The 10516-nt window shown below is 38.1% G+C and overlaps 2 pseudogenes; one reads left to right on the top strand and one right to left on the bottom strand.

Moving 5' to 3' along the window:
• Window positions 1-921: 921 nt before the first annotated feature.
• Window positions 922-1906, bottom strand: LOC113262348 (MIF4G domain-containing protein-like; annotated as a pseudogene).
• Window positions 1907-8117: 6211 nt separating this feature from the next.
• Window positions 8118-9118, top strand: LOC113262387 (glyceraldehyde-3-phosphate dehydrogenase-like; annotated as a pseudogene).
• Window positions 9119-10516: the final 1398 nt, after the last annotated feature.

Here is a 10516-nt window from a genome sequence, read left to right as displayed (position 1 = left end):
TTGAATCCTCCTGAAAACTAGGGCTCAGAGTGATGGCGGTATGCTGGGGCCTTCACAGTCTAAAATTGTTTGAGTCATGACTGGAACCTAAGTCTGAGATCCCAGACCTCTTTCTTTTGCCTGGTGGCTGAATCTGCCGTAACATTCCCTACACCAATTATCTTTGTAGAAAAATGGAAGAGGAAAGTCATTTGAAAATCTCACAAAGTACAAAAGAGAGTACTGATAGAGAAATGAATTTTAGAGGATAAAACTGGAGAGGCTCTGGTTTTAGACTCCAAGAGCACTGCTTTTGGAGTCAGACAGATCTTAATAAAATTTCCTGTTCCATTAGTCAGATGAACTGTGTGAATTAGAGAAAATCGGTCATTCTGGGCCACAGTGTTATCCTCTATAGCGTAGTTGTGAGATTAAATATGAAATTGCCTATAAAGCCTCGCGTGCAGACTCAGGTAATGAGTGCTCATTAAGTGGTTAACATTATTGCTACTGCTGAAAGGTGAGCCAGAATAAGAAGTGAAGAGAATAAAAATATCAATATTGGTTTCTTTCCCAAAAGCAACTTGCAATTGAGTCAACAATACTTTCAGACATGGGTTTGATTTCAATAATCGTTCACTAAGGAATTCTTTATTTTTTATATATATTTTTAATATTAGAAAAGGTTTATCAGAAAATTCTCACCCTGAACTGGAATAGCATGTGATGTGGTACTGTCATTTATTAAAACCCACTGGAAATAGATTTGTTTCTGAAGTGGTCCTTGCGCAAAATGTATAAAAAGCAATTTCTACTGTCATTTGTGTTCCGCCCCTTGACATGCCAAAGTATCCCACCAGTAGCTATGGTACCCATTTTACAGATGGGAAACTGAGGCACCAAGATGGCTCTTACACCAGTGACTACACAGTGCAGTGGTTGTTAGAAGCTGACGTTCTCTGCCTGGCCCAGGTGGGAGGTTATGACGAAGAGGCTAATGGGACGTGGGGACGAGTCCGTTTGTTGTCTCCCCCAATCCTTGAATCCGGGAAGGAAGGTGCTCAGGGAAGGACCACAGTGTAAGTGGGAAACACCGCAGGAGCTGCTGAAAGTCTCGAAGAGGGAGTCTTTGGGAGAGGCCGACTGCACCGCGAACCTAGGAAGTAGGTTAGGTGAAAGGCCGGTGCCGCTGGAGAGGCAGTCTGATCTGGAGGCCTCCTGGGAGACTTTGCTGTAGTGATCCTCGTGGACAGCCAGGGTCATCTTCCAGCTGGCTGTCTGAAATTCGGCAATTTCCAGTAGCAGCACCTGGGCTTGGGAGCAGGAAGCCAGCCCAGATCAGGACCAAGTGTTCATCTGTGCACTGTGTTCATCTTCTCCAGCTGCTCCCCCCCACCCCACACTACAGCCACGGCACCGGGCGGCCCACCTCCTCCTTGCTCAGACTGTCAGGCTGGGCCCACTAGAAGAGGCTGAGATCGCCGGGGGTCACCTGGGCCATCAGGGGGTTGTTGTTCACCCTCAGGTTGTCAAAGAGGTTGCAGATACAGGTGACATAGCCGACCCATCCCTGCAGGGACCGGGCTGACGGCTGCTACCAGGCCTGGTGCTCCTGCTGCAGCCACTTCAGTCCCCGCCAGAAGCCACTCAACCTGCTTGCTTGTTCTCGGCCTCAATGCTGTTCTACTTCTTTGCTGAACACACAATCCTGCAGAGAACGGTCCACAATCCCATGAGCCACTTTCTCCAAGCCTATGGCACCTGGATCTTTGAGCGCTGTCTTCAGCAGCTGCTGAGTCTCTGCATCAAAAGACTGGTGTTTTTAGTCCTCTCTGCCAGGCGCACTTGGCAGCTCTCTACTGAGGTGGGACACTAACGAAAGCACCTGCAGGATTGTCGCCGCCCCAGCTTGCTGGGCAGGGTGCATGTGTCCCACTTCCAGCGCTTTGGCTGTTGGTGCTGCCCGCCATGTCTCCGCACCGCTGAGGTCATTTCCCAGCACGGTGCTGGTGCCTTTTTTTTTTTTTTAATGTATTTTTATTTTGTTTTCTGCTTAATTTATAAACTGAGGCTCAAAAAGGGAAAGAATAAGGAAATGAGAAAGGGATATAGAACTGACCAGCTCTGTATCACTCTAAAACAACGGGTACATTAAATTAAAATGAAAACGTCACTAAATCAAATTGTAATCAAGTATTATGAATCTGTACCATTTATGTGAATATTAAGGACATTGTTTTGAAAATCAATAAGTAAAGAAAGATTGAGTAGGTGTGATGTTTGCAAAATATTAGATAAGAACTATTCTTGCTTTATATTAGCCTATGCAAAATGAATTTTTGGGAGTGAACCATAAAGTGGAAGCAACATGGGACAAGCAGGGAAGTGATTATCATAACTCAGTATCTTCTTCTGCCCCAAAAATTGATCTCAAAGGTTTAGCATTCTGATAAATGCTGTCACTCATACCTCACAGCAATTAATCATTCCTGTTGCAGGTGGTACCACTGTCACTTTCCCACAGACAACACTTCTTGGGTCATGTCAGTGTCTCCAAGCAACACCAACATCACTTGTTGGTTCTCTTTCCACACTTTCAGCAACGAACTGAGGGTGAGACCAAAGCTACTGTTGATAATTGGCAAGATATATTCAAGACTCAGAAACCTGTTTCTGGATTAAGACATCCATCAATGTCTTCACCGCCTTCCCCATCTGTCTCCCATTTTAAAAAGAAAAGTATCTGACAGGCAAGAACTTTTGAATCTTTGATATTTAGAAACTTATGCAATTCACAGAAAATCATTTTAGTCCTTTTCCCCTGATTTCATTGTCACTGAAATTTTTTAAATGAATCGGCGCTGTGATCCCGAAACTTCCACGTCATGTAACTTTAATTTACTATTTAATACTGTTTACTATTTAATATACTATTTAATATGTTTCTATAGAAGAAATAATAAGGGAATCATAAAAATGGTTAAATTTTTGTTCTACGTATGTAAATCATAAATCAAGTGAGCATAGTTTTATCAAATCCTTGGGTAGTATACAGGAGAATTTCATACCCGGGCCCTATCATAGTAAATCATAACCACACACATGCACACACATGTGGACAAAAACACAGCGAGAGAGAACATAATAAAAGGTTTTCAAAACTATCGTGAGGCAGAAAGTTTCTTTTCACAGACGGAATATATTTGAGTAACAATCTTGTTTAAAAAACCTTATTGTCATTCATAGTATTGTGTTTACTGAGAAGGTAAAATAGATTTCAGTATTTTCACCTAGTTTTAATAGCAGTAGAGCATATTATTTTTATTGAACTTTATCATGCATAAAGTATCTTTATAAATGTCGTTATTTGTGATTCTCACAACAACCTGGAAGTAGGCAGTGTAGGATTACTCTTCTTTTTCTGTAGATAACAACCCTGGGATTTATACATGAGGCTAGTAGGCAGGAGTGCTGAAATAATAATCGAGTCCCTCTGATTCTCATATCACTGTTCATTTTCCTTTATCAAATAATCTGTTAAACTCCAGTGACCTTTAAAAATACTTCTTAAATCAAAATATATAATATTTAAAAGAATGAGAAAATTCAACATGTCAAAACAAGAGCATGTCAGGCATTGAATGAAACACCTGGATCCAAAGATGCGTGTAGCAAAATTCAAGTTCTCAGTAACTTTAAGGTCTAATAAGGGAAATTACATTTCAAGAAATAATTATAATACAACATAATTAAGGAACTATCACTATATAGGATATGTCTCATAGTGGCAGGAGGTGAGAATTGATGCATAGCCAGATTTTAGATCACGGAAAGCCTTACACGCCAATGCACAAAATTGATTTTCTTTTTTCCTTACAGATAATATATTACAAGTGAAATGTAAGCAGGATAGTAACAAAATAAGACTTACATTTTGAAATTTCATATCGGCAGTAGTATAGAGAATAAATTGGAGGGATATGAGAGAGTTCAGAAGCTATTTTAAAAATACAGGAGAGGGAAGAGAGATTAAATAGATATGAAAAACACAAAAGGGGGGATTTATATAATATAAAACCAATTAAATATTAGAAATAATGAGTGCTTCCAGAATATTCATAGAGAGAATAGTGGATGAAGGTACCATTCAACAAAACATGAATGGATGATAAAATACAAGTCTTATGGGAGGATGTGAAGGAAAGGTGTTTCATGGCATCTGACCACTCTGAGTTTAAAGGGCACAGGGACAGTGAATCATAAACCCCAAGTGAAAGCCTGAACTAGGAAGAGAATGTTTACCGAGAGAATGGCTTTAATAAATATAATTGCAAATCTGCAAATCAACCAGTTTCTAGAGTTTTTGTGGGTTTTTTTTTTTAAGGCAGAAATAAAGGAAAGAATTTCAGCCAGATTCCTCAAGTGCCAAAACTACTTGTAAGTTTCAAGTTAACCATATTTTTATCTAAAGTATCATTTAAAACACTGCATAGAACACAATGGAAAGGGATCAGTTATTTAGGATCCTTTTTATAGGAATGTATTTGTTAAGGAGAATTTTTTAACTAGACACTTAGAAAATATGAATCAATATTTCCCTACTTCCTTTGGTAGAATTAGAATTGGCTGGAGCTAATGGGTGACAAATGAAAAACAGTGGATGAGACTTCCTTTACCATAAACAAATATTTAAATTTGTAACATTGAACGTTTAGAGTATGGTAAAGTAGCCATCTATTATTGTCACTAAGATATCCAGTAAAAAATGGAAAAAGTATGAGTTATTGGATCCTTCATGACACCAATTAAGACAGATTAAATTTCCTTTTCATTCTCCATACTCCAGAACACTAAAAGAACCAATTTATATTAGATGAATCTGTGTTCAATTATATATAAAAAGAATATCATACAACTGAAATTTTTTGCTGCCTAGACAAATAATATACTGAATACCATATAGTTAGCTTTTTAGATGGTAAAAATGTCATTCTCTCAAAGATAGAAACATGATTGTATTCTGGGACTTAAACTGGTTAAAATAAATTTTACTTAAAGAATACCATTAGCTATTTATTGTACTGGGAATAAGCTATCTCACTGGTGAAGTTAAAATATGAAGAACTTGAAGTAGAATCAAAGCATAACCATGTAAAATACACTATATAGCATATTAAAAAATAAACTGAGTGGGATGGCCTGCTTGGGCCTATACTGAAGGGACCTATCGCCCATTGTGTTATAAGGATGACCGATTAAATGTACAAATTGGAAACACTGCAGATTTTCTATAAATAGAGGCAATTAGAAAAAGTGGTTTCAAGTCTATTGCCAAAATGACTAACATGATCAAACATATTAATGTTTTCTATCTTACCAAGTTACAATGCGTAGAGATGCAATACGATTTTGTTTCAAAGCTATGATATACTTTCATTCACATAGATGAGGAGATAAGTAACAAGGACTCTGAACTCTAGTTGTATAAGATGATTTGAATAAAATTCCATTGGCTAGCTTCCCATTTATGAATTTTAAAACTACTGAAAACAGAATTCGAATTTTTCATGCAAAAACTTATCACCAGTGGTCAGAAAAATAAGCCATATTCATGGAACTTTATATAAAGAAAAGTTTGTGGTATAAAAAGTGCAAATGTTTAAATAAACTCACATACACAATTGAATTTATTGGAATCCTAGTCCCAATACTTACTAGTAATGAGTGATTAAACTATCCTGCATTACTCTAAGACTAATTTTCTTACTTGTTAAACAGGAATAATAATAATATCAACTTTGAAAAGTAGTTGTTAGGTTGGAAAGTATAGTATCAAGCAAATCTCCTTGTACTTAAACACTCTCAAAACAGAAAATGCAGGTGCTTCGCTTTACAGTCTTGTTCTGTCATTGACAACACACTTCCCCTCACAGAGTTTGTAACGAGCAAGTTGTATGATCCCATGATATTTCCTTTCTCTATCAGGCTTTTCCCCACAAACCCACATGAACAAATCAATCACATTCTTCAAGATTTGTTCAAAACTTACCTTATCAATGCTTATCCTGAATTATAAAACTCACTTTCATAATTATTGGACACGAAGGGTGGATATTATACTTTCCAACCTACTATTATACTTTCCCACCCTTAATGTCCATCATGCCCCTTAAGTTGGTCTATTGTTTTTCTTTTTCCCATAGCAGTCACCTCCTTTTAACATACAATGCATCTGTTCATTATATTTCTTAATTTTTTTAAGATGGAGTCTGATGTGAGGCTTGATCCCAGGACCTGAGATCATGAACCGAACCAAAATCAAGAGCCAGCCACTTAACTGATTAAGCCACCCAGGCACCCCTATATTTATTAATTTTTATCTACATTTCATTCCTAGACTCTAGACCACAAGTAATGAATATGAATAATATGAATGAACATAATAAATTAGGTAAGACCTGATTCTAAAGAAGTAAAGATACAATTTTCCATGAATATTGCCCAAAATAGAAGAAAACGGAAAAAAACATTGCCCTATTCAAACATTTATAAACAAGCAAACACCAGAATGAAAAAGTCTTCCGGGAAGGGAGGGGATGGGGAATAAAGCATACTAATCTACTTTGGAATTGTTACCTATCTAATAGCCACTTATGCAACACTACTAGGTAATTCCAAGCATTTTACCTAACTCACTGAGTTGCCTTTTGAAACTTTTTTCTCTCTACATCATTATATTTGGGGATACTATTTAACACGTCAATCTCTCTTATCTATATACATTTTTGTTAAAGAGAACATTAGAAGTGTTTTCAAGACAAGAACTGGGTGTTTGAGAGCAAGATATAATGTTATAAAAGGCTTTAGGTATTCAAATGCAGACATTCATATTTATCTACCTTTCCATCTCATTTGTAGGATGTATGACCTGTAGTCTCCTTGGATTCCATGGAATTTATTTTATTTCTTTTTAGCATAGTGATATATCTCAGATATGCATTCTCCTGACTTTGAAAGGATACCACCTTGGGATGTGCTTTGCATTTACATAATGCAGGGAAGAGGAACACTTAAAATTGTTGGGGACATCTCTATTTAGGACTTCATCAAATATTGCATTTAGGATGGTTACACTTCTTATCCCTGACCCTTTCATGATGGTTCAATGTACTTTTTAGGCCTGGAAAAAAAAATTAGCTTCAGCTAAATCACAGACATATTTCTTAGAGAAACAACTGTTTCATAGAGGTCCCAGAACTGACAGATTTGAATCTCTTTATACTCTGAAATCTGACAGAATTCAAGTTCAAAGACATGAGAATACAAGGCACAGATTGTTTTATTGAGAATAACAAAGAAGTTGATCTATGTCTAGTTTATATATGATAACTATGATCATTGAAATCTAAAATAACAATTTAGACATTTTAATTTGAGTTCAGTTAAATATAACCTAGTTTATAAATGAATATATTTTACACACAAAAGCTTGATTTGTTAAAAAAAAAAAAAAATCACCAGTGAATGCCTACTACACACAAGGCACACCTGTTGTTCCCAGAGATGAAAAGTCGAGTAAGAAACAATCCTGGTCCTCAAGAAGTTCACAGTTTTAACAAACCAAAGCAAAAATTAGGTTTATAGGGAGTGCAAAACAGATTCACTTAATTTTGACTGTAGAGGTTGCACTTGATGAGACATTGAAGAATCTTTGTGATTTTGCTGAATGACAGAGTTTCTAGCTGGAGTAAACAACATAGAAAAAGCATATAGGCATGAAGTTGCTCAGATTATTAGAGGATTTCTCAGGAGCTTGTTTTGAATGGAACTTTAGTGTGATGAGACGATCTATAGGTAAGAAAAAGTTGGTAAAAGAAAACTGAGAGAATTGTTTAAAGCCATATATTTTCTTAATCTTAAATAGCAAATTTAAGAAAACAGATTTTACTGTATTTGCAATGGAAATTTTGAAAGCATTTGAACAGTGTCATTTAAAAAGATATTAATTATTTTAGACAGAACTGTAATGATTAGAGACTGGAGTATTAATTAAAATTTAAAATGAGGCTTTCTGCTCCTCCCTGTTTGACAGAGAGCTGCATCTTCTGGTGCAGTGTCAGCCACATCCCTGATACATGATGGTGAAAGTCAGAGTAAACAGATTTGGCCATACTGGGCTTCTAGTCACCATACTGGGCTTTTAAATCTGGTAAAGTGGACATTGTCACCATCAATGATGCCTTCATTGACCTGTACTACAAGGTCTACATGTTCCAATATGATTTCACCCATGGCAAATCCAACCACACAGTCAAAGCTGAAAAAGAGAAATCTGTCACCAATGGAAAACCCTTTGCATCTTTCAGGAGCAAGATCCAGTCAGATCAAATAGGGGCGATACTGGTGCTGAATATGATGTGGATCCACTGGGGTCTTCCCCAGCATGGAGAAGACTAGGGCTCACTAGAAGGGTGGGGCCAAGAGTGTCATCATCCCTGCCCCTTCTGCTGATGCGCCCATGCTTGTGATGAGTATGAACCATGAGAAGTATGACAGCTCCCTCAAAATTGTCAGCAATGCTTCCTGCACCACCAACTTCTTGGCCCCTCTAGCCAAGGTCATCTAAGACAACTCTGGCATTGTGGAGGGACTCATGACCACAGGCCATGTCATGACTACCACCCAGAAGACCATGGACAGCCCCTCTGGGAAGCTGTGATATGATGGCTGAGGGGCTGCACAGAACATCAACCCTGTTCCCACTGGCACCACCATGGCTATAGGCAAGATCGTCCCTGAGATGAATGGGAAGCTTACTGGCATGGCCTTCTGTTTCCCTATCCTCAACGTGTCAGTCATGGATCTGACCTGCTGCCTGAAGAAAGCTGCCAAGTATGATGACATCAAGAAAGTGGTGAAGCAGGCATCAGAGGGCGCCCTCAGGGACATGCTGGGCTACACTGAGGATGAGGTGGTCTCCTGTTACTTTAACAGTGACACCCACTCTTCCACCTTCCATGCTGGGGCTGGCATTGCTCTTGATAACCACTTTGTCAAGCTCATTTCCTGGTATGACAATGAATTTGGCTATAGCAACCGAGTGGTGGACCTCATGGTCCACATGGCCTCTAAGAAGTAAGAGTTCCCTGGACCACCAGCCCCAGTGAGAGCAAGAGGAAGAGGGAGACCCTCAGCTGCTGGGGAGTCTGCCCCAACTCATCCCCCAACATACTGAAAATCTCCCAACCTCTATACAGTTTCTATCCCAGACCCCCTGAAGAAGAGGAGGGGCTCAGGGAGCCCTCCCTTGTTTTGTACCATCAATAAAGTATATTATACCCAGCCTAAATAAATAAATAACATTTAAAATGAATGACATGATTACATCATTACCTACATCAGAGTAGTGATAGTGATGCTGATGTCACATTTTTCATCACTGAGACTCTTACTTATAATTTACTCATTAAATTACAGGCCTTGATATTCTTAGTACATAAACCTGTCACTGAAATCACCTTGAAGATACTGCATCCCTGATTTCAGGAAACTAGAGACATAATTTGGGTAAACACGCAAGGCAATGACATTGAGCCATTAACCTAGTTAGTGCTAAAGACAGTGAGGTCCCCAAATAGGTCAGTTAAAGCTGTATATGAATGGACTAAGAACAGAAGTTTCTCAACTGGAATGACAGTAATTTTTAATGACAGTTTATAGATCAGCAGTATGAAATCAGAGTTAAAACTCATTTACTGAAAAATATCTTGTACAGTAAAATAAAAAATATATGAAATCCTTAGGAATAAATCAAACAAAACATAATCCTTAAGGACAAGTAGAAACTTTGTTCAGAGTGATTAAAGAAACTCTAAAACAAACAAACAAAAAACTGGGAAAGACAAATCTCATTGTAAATACAAGAGAAAAATTCCTTCTTGCTTCCAACAAGAAAAGGGAAAGAGGAAACATTTTAAAATATACCAGAACACTCTGTTCTTAACAAGGCCTGCCCTCAAGGTGAAACTAGTTAACCAAAGCCTAACATTGGGACAGATATTATCAGAGCCTAACTGACCTGGGAGTGGGGAATTACTCAACTTCAGCTGGCCCTAACCTTCAACACAGAGGAATGGGAATATCCAACTTCAGCCCCATCTAGCCATCCTATCCCACCTGTCCCAGAAAAATCTGAGGAACTCTTGTGAAGTTCACAAACCAGAGGAATAGGCTCACTAAAGACTGAGACCTAATCATAGGACTATAGAATGATTCTTTTCCCCCACTCCTCACCACCACACTACTAAAGACCTACTTATAACAGTTTTCACCCAGGACATCATGTCCAGGTATCAAGAAAAATCACAACGCATAACAAAAAACAAAAACAAACAAAAAACACCACAACTTAAAGGCACAGAGCAAGCATCATAATCAGACATGGCAGGGATGTTGGAATTATCAGACCAAAAATTTAAAACAACTATGATTAATATGCTAAAGGCTCTAATGGATAAGGTAGACAGCATACAAGAAC

Source organism: Ursus arctos, unplaced genomic scaffold, assembly GCF_023065955.2.
Source record: "Ursus arctos isolate Adak ecotype North America unplaced genomic scaffold, UrsArc2.0 scaffold_9, whole genome shotgun sequence".
NCBI lineage: Eukaryota > Metazoa > Chordata > Mammalia > Carnivora > Ursidae > Ursus > Ursus arctos.
This window is presented reverse-complemented; position numbering and strand designations above follow the sequence as displayed.